The sequence below is a fragment of the Lactuca serriola genome, chromosome 6, assembly GCF_051521515.1.
Source record: "Lactuca serriola cultivar US96UC23 chromosome 6, Lser_US96UC23_V15, whole genome shotgun sequence".
Classification (NCBI taxonomy): domain Eukaryota; kingdom Viridiplantae; phylum Streptophyta; class Magnoliopsida; order Asterales; family Asteraceae; genus Lactuca; species Lactuca serriola.
The window spans coordinates 18,338,715-18,352,062 of NC_136413.1; the positions used below are offsets into that span (position 1 = coordinate 18,338,715).

The window sequence follows — 13,348 nt, forward strand, 5'->3', positions numbered from 1 at the left end:
TTTCTTTATATATATATATATATATATATATATATATATATATATATATATATATATATATATATATATATATATAAAGTTATTGGAAATTATATAAATAATGTAAAAGCTATTAATTAAGAAATATAAAATATCATTTAGGTTTCAAATTAGGTTTCAAATCAATAAGGTTTTAAGAAAACAATTTACCTCTAACGATATAAGTTTGAATGACAACATTTATAAGTGATAAATAGATAGATAGATTTGAGTTGATTACAAAAATGATATTATACCACACTAAGCCGATATCAGTACCCCAAAGACGAAATGCTTGGCTGTTGCAAGATTTAACAGAAAAAAGAAAGAAAGAAAAGGAGTTATTAGCACCTTGAGAGAATAATGCATGATGGATAGGATAGGAATTTGTTATTTAACCTATATGACACCATATTACAAGATACATCTAACCATAACCCAACGCATCATATAATGTTGTGAATTCTGGAATCATTATATATGAGTCATGGCGTACGTTTATTATAAACACATAAAGAATTAAAGATGTATGTGATAGAATTTACATTGATGCCATTATATTTTACAAATATCAAAACTACCACCCACCCACAGACCCACGTTGCAAAAAGAAGTGCAGGTTACTTGGTTTGGATATTATTATTTTTTGTCTTGTAATATCACCCCAAGTCACAATATGCGACAAAAAAGGTAAAAAAAAGATCTTCACGATAAATTGGCGAGATAACTAATTTGTCGTTTTATGGGGTACGAAAGTGGACACGTGGAGCGTGATGGTGATATTTGGATAAGACGAAAGGACAATACAATATTTCCAGCAGTTAGATTATGTAGGGCCTAGTTTGGATTAAATCCATACCGTCAGTTACGCTCCTCACAGACCGTCGTATTATCTACTCCCTTCCTGTATAGTTAGCTTTTAACTTAACCATAGTTAAGATGTCGATTTATATATCAGCTCCCTGATCGGAGAACAGAGAAGACAGGAAGAAATGGTGATCACTGGGAGAGAAACCCTTAATTTACATCAGTCAGTTGGCGGCGCCGGCAACCATCCATGGGAGATGATACTAGAAGTTCAAAGCGCGAATGCCTTCTTGCCGTTCTCCGGTAGCTCCATGAACGACGACGGATCGGCCATGTTTGAAGACTTAACTACGATGCAGCTCCATCACCTCCTTTCGAACGTGGAAATGGCGGAATACGGTGATCATGCTTATGAGGTTGGGGAGGAGTGCGGCGATGTACAAATGGACGATCAGTTTTGTATGTATGAGTTCAAGGTGAAGAGGTGTGCACGTGGGAGGTCACATGACTGGACTGACTGTCCGTACACTCATCCCGGCGAGAAGGCTCGCCGCCGTGATCCACGTAAGTTTCATTATTCCGGTAATCCTTGTTCGGAGTTTCGCAAGGGATCGTGTGTGAAAGGCGACTTATGTGAGTTCGCACACGGTGTGTTTGAGTGCTGGCTCCATCCGTCGCGCTACCGTACTCAGCCGTGTAAGGATGGCGTCCAGTGCCGCCGGAGAATCTGCTTCTTCGCGCACACTCCTGAACAGCTTCGCATCTTGCCGCCGAGTCACCATGTGTCGACTCACTCGAATCGTCACGAGTCGTACGACGGTTCTCCGCGTCGACTGGTAACAGACTCTCACTTCGGCTCGTCGCCAACTTCTACTTTGTACTTCCCCCATTGCTCAACCCCGACGGATTCGCCACCGATGTCGCCTGTATCGTCTCTTGGTCCTAACCCATTCGCTGATCTGGCTTCCTCGATGCGGAATCTGCAAATTGGGAAGGCCAGGAGGTTGGGGATGAGTCTAATGAATGGATCGCCGTATAGTTCACCGCACATTCCATACGCCGTCCGACCGACTCCATCACGTCCGTCATTGAAAGCGTTGGAGGTATGGGAAGAGGGTGGTGCGACGGAGGAGCGGATGATGGAAAGGGTGGAGTCCGGTAAAGGGGTTAGAGCTCAGATTTACGCTAAACTCAGCAGGGAGAACTCGCTCAGTGAGTCGTGTGGTGTGTGAACTCGGCACGTCAATTTGACCTTTAATTAATGTATATATATTTACTATTTAGGATTTTGGATGAGGATAATGAAAGTGGAATATTAAAAAAATATTAAATGGCTGTAGATCCTAATGCCACGTGGATTGTCTTTTTCATTAAGTAATCTCCGTTTACTTTTAACTCTTTTTCTTATGTATAAAACTACGTAGTTTAACAAATTGGCAATCATACTTTCTATTAGTCTGTGTATTTTCACATAAATTTTAATTTTTTTTACCGGCAATTTTATTAAATACAGGTAGCAAGGGACATAAATTTTAGTTGAAATACAAAATGCTGGAATGTGCAGAAATCCAGACTCCAGACAGAATGGAGGAGGGGGTGTGTCATTGCTCGACACTTGCGTAATCTTATAAGTCTTGTAAATTAAAATTTTATTTTTATATTTATTAGATGTGAGACCCGTTTAAAAAAAGATCAAATATTAAAATGTAAATTATTAATATTTTTTAATGTATAATTTTAAAATAAGAACAAAAGAAATATATTTATTGTAATTTAATATTATAATGATATTTAATACTTTACATATATAGTATATGATTTTAATTTTAAAAATTGAAACAAAATTAACAAAGTAGATAATATTTATTTTAAAAATACTACAAAATGACAAGTGTCAAAACTAATGAGAGATTGACATGTGGCAAAAAAAATTTCATTTATTAAGGAGGATTATAGACATGGGCTAAACATGTAAATGAGTGTAGCAAGAGTAGAGAAGAAATACGAAGGAGAATGTATGTTGATTGGTTGATTTGTATTTTTTTATATATTTTTATTTTTTTCTCCACAATTAAACCTATTAAATTATCACATTTTTACTCCCTATTTTTTTTTGTGCTAGACATGTTAAACTTAGGTGTCATGAAAAAAAACTTAAAAGTTCTATGTGACAACATGTTAAGAGTGTTACCAATCCCTTTAGCCTTACACGAATGGTGAACCTATCCTATCAGTTAAAACTTTTGCCCCTTCATTACTATAATACTTTCAACATCTAGTTAAATAAAGAGGAAATTACAAATTTAGTCAAATATACTAATTACTTTGTGGAAAATAGCCAAAAAAAACCAAAATTGCATTTTTAGCACAAACGTTCTTTAGCCATTTGTACGTTCGCAGGTGAGTTTTTTTTCGTTGTATATAACCTTTCCAACCTAAAATCTGCGATTTCCTCTCTGTACACCTGCGATTTTGTGTGTGTTTTGTTTTTTGTTTTTTGTTTTTTTATTTTGACTACGAAATTGATAGGGTTTAACTACGAAACAACCTTATGATATATAAAATTTTTCAAAAAATTATCATTTTTGTTGTTATTTCTTTGGAAAATTTGTTTAAAACCTCTCTAAAAAATGAATGAATATTTGGTTTGCGTTGTAACTGGCGGGAGGTGGAAAGAGAGAGTTTCTCTAAAAAAGACAGTGAAAAATGAAGAAAAAAAACATTTTATACAAAATAGCTACAAAATCATAGATGGAATGTACAAAATCGCAGATGGAAATGCGAAATCACAGATGGACTTAGTCCATCTGCGATTTTAAGAGCTAGTTTTATAATTTCGATTTTTTTTGGCTATTTTCCACAAAGTAATTAATGTATTTGATTGAATTTGCAATTTTCTCTTAAATAAATCCTCAAATGGGTAAGCTTTTTTAATAACTTTTTATGAATTTTACTTATTGACCATCATCTATCTAAGATGTTCATATATTTTTTTTCATTTAATTAATTATCTTTAAACATATTATATTTTAATATTAAATATTTTAAATTAAGGATATCATTATAAATTAATACATAGATATTTCATAAATTAAAAACTATGATAGAAATAATTAAATAGTTATATAAATGAAAAATATTTAAAACTATAATATAATTAAAGGGATAAATATAAAATATGTTAAAAGTAAAAGAGGTTAAATGTTTAATGTTTGACACTATATTGAACTCAATATATATGGAGTGTTCAATATAAATACACAAAAAGCAATTCATTCCAACGTTGTTAAATGTAAATAAGCCATGAATCAATATAAAAAAGCTATAAAATAAGTCCCCACTGGAGATGCTCTTATATGTACTTCAAATGTTTGGTGTAGAGCGTGTGAGTGGATAAGTATTAGGGCGGTAAATCGAAAACTGTTGACACGATACAAAATAAAATTAAGATGAAATTTAAATTCGATTTCGTGTTTGTGGTTAGTGTAAAAAAACATTATTATGTATCGTGTTTAAAGTTAGAAAATGAAATTGACACGATTTAGCTTAGTGTTCGTCGTGTTATGTATGATTAAATATTAATTAAATATATTGATTATTATTTTAGGTTATCTTTGTTGTGTCGTGTTTGTTGTTTTTTAATTGATTCGTTTTTGTGTTAGTTAAAAAAGTACATCGCATCGTTTCGTGTTCGTGCTACATAAAACATTAACGTCTCAGATAAAAACACGATACGATTGTTCGATTTGTTATCCCTCGTAAGTATATGTTTTGATTTTTTATAGGGTAAATTACATTAATCGTCCATCGTGCATGTGCAAAAATGCATGTGTAGTCCCCGTATTAAAAAATTAACTCGAACCGTCCTTCATTTATTTTAAACTTGTACGTTGCATCCCTTGTTAGTTTATATAATTCATCATTTGCCTAACATAAAATGACTATATTGCACATATTATTTTATTTTGTATTTATAAGGAAAACATTAAATGAATTTCAATGATTTATTTTCACATATATTAATAATCATTAAACAATTAAACCTATCACCTCTTATGATACCTAGAAAAACCCTAACTCTCCATTCCCAACTTTTCGTTGTCCCTCGCCTCCCTTGAAATCAATATTTGGACACCGGAGATACAACCACCTCCAGGAACGCTCTTAACCGCCGCCACTGACCACCATTGCCTTTTCCTTCCCATGTTCACGTAGGAAATAACTTCACCACCTTTTCTTTCTTTCTTTCTTTCTTTCTGCCTCTTTATCTCTCTCTCTCTCTCTCACACACACACACACACACACACTCTCTCTCTCTCTCTCTCTCGTCTCCCCTGATCTTCGCCTGAAACCCTAGTGTCGCCTGTAACAACAACAAATATGTTCTTCCCTCATTCTTCTTTCCATCGGTCCTTAAACCTATGGACTTAACCACCTTCATCTCTTTCTCTTCATCGTTCTCTATTTGGCAATAACACTACCACCCTCAAATATGAGATTGAGTTTCAAAGTTGGTGGTCATGGTTGTGGAGATTTATGTTGATGGTTGGGTTCGAGTTTTCTATCCTTTAGTTCTTGAAAATTATCCATGAAAGAAGGATCTTCAATATCATTTGCAGAGATAGCTTCTTCTTTGTTCTCATACTGAAAAGCCAAATCAAGAAAGCGATGAGAAGAAGAGGGGAAGAAACGAGATGGAGCTTTTTAGCCATAATATTTCCAACCCCATCGCCTTCATGATATTCCTTGCTTGACACTACAAAACTTGCATAAGCTTTTAGACGAATGATTTTAAGTCAAGATGGGTTTGAATTTCCAGATCTAGATACATACCTTAATGGGTTCTCGATTTATGAAGTGTTCGAGTTTCATATATGATACATATTTTATAGGTTGAATTTTGATATTTAATAGTCAGATTTAAGGTTCAGCAATGGTGGTTGTGGTGGTGGAGATTGACGGTGAGTGGTGGTGATTTCCTAAGGGTTAAAAGAAGAATACTGATATAAAAATTGAGAGTTATAGAAGGGGCTTATTTTATTTTCTAAAAGGTATACTCAATAAATAATAATGGATAAATTATTACAAATAAAAAATAAAAGAAAAAAGAAATCGGTAAGTGTAATGTAATCGTTTCATGTTGGTAGGGACTAATCGTGTAAGAAAAAATAACCCCAGGGACGGTCCGAGATAATTTTTTAAAATACAGACTAAACGTGCATTTTGACACATGCACGATGGACGATTTGTGTAATTTACCCTTTTATATATGAGAGAACATATAGTACAACTCTGTTTTAACTATTATTTTCAAAGAAATTTATAAATTTAGCCAAAAAGGCTAATTACTTTTTTTAATAGCCAAAAATTAGTGAATTTTGGAAAATAGTCATACAATTTGCAAGTGATTAGCCACTAGGGGTGAGAATGGGTAGGGTTGAGTTAGTTTTAAGGTAAAACCGATCCCAACTTACGTATTTTGGTTTTTAGGTTTTAGAACCCAATGGATTCGGTTTTTGACTAAGTTCGGTTTCTCGGTTCAACCTATAGATTCACATGTTTTAGGTTTAAACCCATTTTTCAGAAAATATAAATAAACTAACAAATTAATTAAAAAAAAATTCAAGCCATTTAAAACAATGAAAAATACCAAAGTCAATTACATACTTCAAAGAAATATTAAAACTACGAAGTTTTGAAGCTCATAACCAAAACATGAAAATCTAAGTAATATAGAAATAGTTGGGTTGGGTTGGGTTGGGTCGGGTTCATATTGGTTTTCAAAACCATTGGGTTTGGTCTAGGGATGGCAAAAAAACCCGAACCCGACGGGGAAACCCGAAATCCGATTATTTTGGGTCGGGTAACGGGTCATTATCGGGTTCGGGGCATGGAGTGGGTTATCCTCGCCTCGCCCCGATTATATATATATATATATATATATATATATATATATATATATATATGTTAATTGCACGCATTCAAAGATAAAATACTTACTGTGAACAATCTTTTTAGTTATTAACAATCCGGTGTGAATGATCATTTTTTATGTTTTGACGTATTACACTAAAATTAAATCAAATAATTTTTAATATAACGTCAAGTTAATTTTATTAAAGTGATTCATCATATTTCTAATTTAAATGGGAGGCTAGAACACGTATTTTTTATAAGACATCGGGGTACCCTAAAACAAAATAAAGATTTCGTTATGAATTGTTGTAAACCAGATAAGATACCCGAAACCCAACGGGAAAACCCGAACCCAACCAGGCGCCCCGATAAGATACCCGAAAGAAATCGAGGCGGGTTTGGGAAACCATGCCCCGCCCCGAACCCGCCCCATTGCCATTCCTAGTTTGGTCAGCTTCAATGGGCTGGTTTTGACAGGGCAAACCCAATGCACATTGAAAAGTTCGGCTTTTAAAATTTTAAACCCAAACCCGATGTTTTGGGTTTGATTTCGGTTTTGGTTTCAGTTTATCAGTTTTTTTTTCGGTTTTTGGGTTTTGGGTTTCGGTTTTGCTCACCCCTATTAGTCACACATGTGAATTCATACCTTCCAGCTGCTATTTGAGCGTGTTGGGTTGCGATTTGGGTCCAGCAACGGCCCATGGACCGGACATATAAATATCCTATTTTTTTGGGAATGCCTTCATTTTTTTTGTTTTCATATTACAAAAAATTCTCTCAACCCTTCTAATGGCTGAAAATATGTACTCTCTCGAAAACTTTGTAGGATCTCTACTTATTTAGTGTTTTAATAATGTTTTATTAGCTTTTATACATCTAGGAATATGCTTCTTTATGATTTATTTTGCAAAAAAAATGAAAATATATGCAATATGGAGAGAAAATTGCATCTAGAGCGTATGAAAGAGAGCAAATCACATCTAGATCATAGCAAATAAAAGATGTATGTTGGGTTTTGAGAGCTGCTTAATCTTCAAGGTTCCACGTTGGGGCCATTTCTAGTTGATGAAATTTCTTTGGATTGTCTTAGTTGCAAGTTGTGTTAGTATTTTGTAGGTCTTCGTTATGCTTAAGGGCCCTACGGTATTAGGAGCTCATGTCGAGGGTTGTAATGAGGATCTCCTTGACTGTTCTTGTTTGACTGGGACTTGGGGGGTCTGAGTCATGACGCAAAGTCCTGATAGGGATAATTAAGGTTCGCAGGTTCGATGGGTGAGTTAGAGATTGATTAAGAACACGATTGAATCAATGAAAGTTGTAAATGGGCATGAGATCTAAATAAGATTTGTTTGGCTCAATATAGTCTGAAGGGTACAAGAGGAAATCCCAAAATACCCAAAATGCCCTCAAAGTCAAACTTGGTCAAACTTAAATTCAACTTGTCAATGTCAACTGGTCAAACCCACTAAACCAACTGAGTCAACCCAACCAATTCAACTCAACAAAGGTTGACTCATGCGAGTACGCGAGGTGTAACCCAGAGGTACGCTTAGTGTATGTGAAGCCTCGCATTGACCAGCTTATGGGGTGGTTGACCGAGTACGCGGGGCGTAACCTCGCAAACCCTAAAACTTCATTAAGTGCTTAATGGCTTAAGCACTTAAGCCCATACTTCAAATCTACAGTCCAAATGCACCCCTAGAGGCATAAAGTCTCCAACTTTATGACTTTACACGTCCATAAAGTCCTTAACATAAGGTCTTAATCCATTAAAACCTTCTACAAGATGCATGAAGCAATTCTAGACATTGGGGCCTCATTTTTATGGCTTAGGACACTTCCTAGGGTCTGGAAGGACATCTCAAAACGAAAATAACCAAACATGCTCAAAATGAGACCTTTGGGACAAGAAAAGCAACATAAAACTCCCAAAAATGGGATCTAACAACCAAGACATCAAGATATAGACTTTATACCTTCTGGATCTTCACAAGAGGGAAAAGATCCCATATCCACAAGCTTGCTTCCACTTCAAGGCTTCTTGATGCAACTTCTTCTTCCTTCCACACACCAAAAACACACTCTTAAGCTCAAAACACACACTACGGGGCTATGTTTTTTTAAAAACGTCTCAAAGGTTGAGGAGGTTGAAAAGGTGGAGAGAAATGAGCCATAAGGATGCTTAAATACCACCCAAACCCTAAAATTTCGGGTTTCCTCCTGGTATTAGTACGCCCAGCATACATAAGTGTACACCCAACATACCCTCATGTATGCTTAGAGTACTCCTAATTTCCAAAATTACAATATTGCCACTAGGGCTTCAAGGCACCTTTTCTTGGACTTAGGGATCAAAACGTCATATAATAAAATTATAGGAATGAATTTAGAAGTACCTGAACCTCGGCATGTTACGATTCTCCCCCACTTGAACTAGACTTCGTCCTCGAAGTCTGCTGCGGTGAACAAATCCGGATAATGCTCCCGCATCTCAGCCTCCGACTCCCAGGTCCACTCGGAGCCCCTCTGATATGTGCATAATTAGCCATATGTTTAGTATAGATTTTTATTAATTTTTAGCTAATTAATTGCATAATATGGACAAAAGGTACTTAATAAGGTTTAAATTATATTTTCAATCTAGAAGACATAATTGGAAGCAAAAGGAAGGAGAAGAAGCAATTAGAAGCTGGAGAATGAAGAAAGAAGAGAAAACCTAGAGATACTCGGCGAGTCCACGAAGCTACTCGGCGAGTTCCGAAGAATGTTCGCGAAGTAATGCCAGAATCCTTACCGCATACGGATTTAACGAAGGAACTCGGCGAGTTGGAGATCTACTCGCCGAGTTTCCCCTGTTTTGAGATAAGTATAAATAAAGAATCTTATTCCGAATTGGGGGACTTTCTGGCTTTCTTGGAGGATAACCTGCGATTGAAGAAACCTTTGGAGACCTGAAGAACCCTAATCTTTGATCTCTGGAAGACTCAAGGCGAATTAGGTTAAATTTTCCACTTAATCTTAGGATTGAATCATGTCTAGCTTAGTTAAATTCGTTTTTGAGCTTGTTTTTATTGTAATCATGAGCTGAATTTTCGTAGTTTCTGTTTAGGAAAGACCAAGTTACTCCTATGGTTTGATTATTACTTTTTTTGATTGATTATTGGTGATTTTATTAAATTAAGTTTGTTAAAGAACCTTATGCATTAACCATAACTATTTTCTGTTAATTGGAAGACAATTAGGCTGCATGAACATCTCTTAATTGTTAATCTCATATGCTTTAAGTGAACACTTCATCATATGCCTAGGATTAGTGAATATGAAACTAGGATTAATTAGAGAATGGGTAAATTAATGTGTGAGCTTGTTTAAGAAACCAACAAACAAGAGGTTAGTTGAATTACCAATTTGATTAACCAATTACAATCTTACTTAATCCAAATAATTGAACTAGGGAGTTAATTAGTTTAAACAATTGGTCACTGCTTGAATTGATTAATTTTCTAAGGGTTAGTAATAGTGAATGCGAACCTAACCACTATAGTTGGTAACCAATATCAATTAATTTATCACTTTATCATAATATTAACCATAGGAGTGAATTGGTTGGACCTAAACAGAAACCTTTTATTAAATTTGGTGAATTTTTACTTGTTTTTAGTTGCTTAGTTAATTGCTTGTTAGGTGGTATATTTAAGTTTCTAGTCTTGTAATACTAGAGAAAAACCATTTACTTTTATTACTTGTTTAGTTAAAATTAGTTATCAGTTTAATTTCCGTTCCCTGAGTTCGACACCCTACTTATCCAACTATACCACTAAAAGACAGGTTCACTGCCTTTGTGTGCTAAATTTATATTTTTGAAGTAGGATTAAAACCAGTGCATTTTTCACACATCAAGTTTTTGGCGCCGTTGACGGGGAACGGTTCAAAAAATTAAATCTAATTCCTAATTTTATCGATCCTTTGTGTGAGTTTTTCTTGCACAAAGTTAAATTTTTAGTAATTCAGTAAGTAGGTTAGGTTTTAGTATTTATTGGTTTTTAATCGTTTTATTTAATTCTGACTATTTTTTTTTTGTTTCATACAGCCTACTCGCCGAGTGCAGTCGACCCTACTCGGCGAGTTCACTGTTGTTTGACAATTTAGTTTTTATTTTCGTTCTGTTTCATCTTTTGTTCTTTTTATGCATTTTTCTTATTCTGTTGCAGGCTTTTCATGACCAGAGGATCCAGCATTCCAGTAGTGCCCCCTTTTGAAGACTCGGAATCCATGTTAAGGAAGAACAAAGGCAAATACGTTGAAAGCTCGAATACACCTAAGAAGTCGCCTTTGTCTAACTTGAAGACAGTCTTTGGGAAGAAGAAGAGCAGCAAATCAGGAGCATCCAACGCCTCTTTAGCAAGCGAGTACCCAATCAAAGAGGACACCGGGTACGAAACCGAAGGAGAAGAAGAACCTACATTCGGGCACGATTCCGATTCCGACAACGAATTAGCTATTCTCATGGCTAACATCGATGAAGTCCCCATGGGGGAATGGAAGAAGAGGATACACGATGATACCGGACCGGGACTTGTGCAATCCGCAATTCCCGCAACTGCCACTTTTGAGCTAAAGGGTTACATTCTTGCTCTACTCAAGGAGATCCCCTTCTACGGAAAAGACCACGAAGATGCTTACAAACACTTGGATGAAGTCAATGATGTAGCTGATTATTTTAATGTTCCAAACGTGCCTCGCGAAACTCAGCTACTTCGCATGCTTCCGGTTACATTGAAGGGTGCTGCAAAGGATTGGCTCAAGTCACTTCCCCCCCGGATCCATCACTGCATGGGGCAAGATGAAAGAAGAGTTTATGGATCAATTCTTCCCACCCTCCAAAATATCTAAGTTAAAGAAAGCCATAGCCAACTTTGAACAACAAGCTGGAGAGTCACTTTATGAAGCTTGGGAGAGGTACAAGAGTTTACTAAGGAATTGCCAACATCATGACCTTAATAGTCAACAAGAGGTCTCCATTTTCTATGATGGAGTGAATGTTACAACAAGGCAATTACTTGACTCGCAAGGTCCACTCACAAAGAAAGCACCCACGATGATAAAGCAACAAATTGAAGAATTCTCTAAGCATTCTAGAGAATACCACAATCCAAGGAATGATGTGACAAGGGTATCAGATTATGCAGCTTCATAAGATTTGTCCGTAGTCATGGCTATGTTGAAAACCATGGATAGGAGGATGGATAAAATGGATCAAACGATACATGCTATTCGGTTGGGTTGTCAGAATTGCAATGGACCTCATCTTAATAGAGATTGTGACTTGGAAGAGAATGGGAATAAGAAGGTGCAAGTATGTTACTCAAGTGGTGACCGTTATGATGAAGATTGGCGGAAACCCAAGAAGGAGTGGCTTCCTTATGAGGAGTACAAGAGGGCTAAGGAGGAGAAGTTTAAACAAAAAGGAAGAGATTTTTACCAAAAGGAGGAGCCGACACAAGAAAGGAAACCAAGTTTGGAGGATATGCTTACCAAGTTTGTAGCTGCTTCAGAAAAGAGACACAATGACCATGATGTTGCAATACAAGAGACAAGAACAATGCTTAGGAATCAACAAGCATCTATCCACAACATAGAGACACAGCTCCTCCCAGTATATGCTTAGGAACGATGCTTGGGAACCCAACGTATCAAATTCTTGTAGAAGTATATGTCAAGGAGTGTGGTGCATGTCAAAGAGCGGGAAACATCTCCTCCCGAAATGAAATGCCACAACATAGTATTCAAGTGTGCGAAGTATTTGACGTATGGGGATCGATTTCATGGGTCCATTTCCAAACTCAAAGGGCAACAAATATATTTTGGTGGCGGTTGATTATGTATCCAAGTGGGCGGAGGCACAAGCTTTACCAACTAATGATGCTCGGGTGGTGGTGCGCTTTTTGAAGAAGTTATTGTCAAGATTTGGAGTTCCTAAAGCCCTTATAAGTGACCGAGGCACTCATTTTGCCAATGACCAATTAGAAAAGGTGTTAAGGAAATATGGGGTAACCCATAAATTCTCTACATCTTACCATCCACAAACTAGTGGGCAAACTGAAGTGACAAATAGAGCATTAAAGAGAATTTTGGAGAGATCGGTGGGTAGCAATCGAAAGGAATGGTCAGATAGACTAGATGATGCACTTTGGGCCTTTAGAACAGCTTTCAAAACACCTATTGGTACTACACCATATAGGCTAGTTTATGGGAAGCAATGTCACTTACCGGTGGAAATAGAGCATAAAGCTTTTTGGGCTTTAAAAATGTGCAACTTTGATATAGCTGAACTTAGAAACAACCGGTTGATGCAAATGAATGCTCTTGAAGAAATAAGAAATGAGGCTTATACTAGTTCCTTGATTTATAAAGAAAAAACCAAGAGTTGGCATGGCAAAAGAATCAAGGGTAATATAGACTTTCATGAAGGGCAAAAAGTGTTGCTTTTTAATTCAAGGCTCAAACTCTTTCCGGGCAAACTAAAGTCAAGATGGGATGGTCCATTTCTAGTGAAGAAGGTGTATCCACATGGAGCTATCGAGTTATTATCAAGAGATGGCACTCC

General features: G+C 36.1%; 1 non-coding gene and 1 pseudogene across 1 annotated transcript; one reads left to right on the plus strand and one right to left on the minus strand.

The window, feature by feature from the left end:
* The first annotated feature begins 976 nt into the window (after positions 1-976).
* On the plus strand, positions 977-2,280 carry LOC145058089 (zinc finger CCCH domain-containing protein 23 pseudogene; annotated as a pseudogene).
* A 9,352-nt stretch (positions 2,281-11,632) lies between these two features.
* Positions 11,633-11,739, minus strand: LOC145060857 (small nucleolar RNA R71). Its single transcript, XR_013687039.1, has one exon. It is a non-coding gene; the product is annotated as a small nucleolar RNA R71 (small nucleolar RNA).
* Between the last annotated feature and the right edge of the window lie 1,609 nt (positions 11,740-13,348).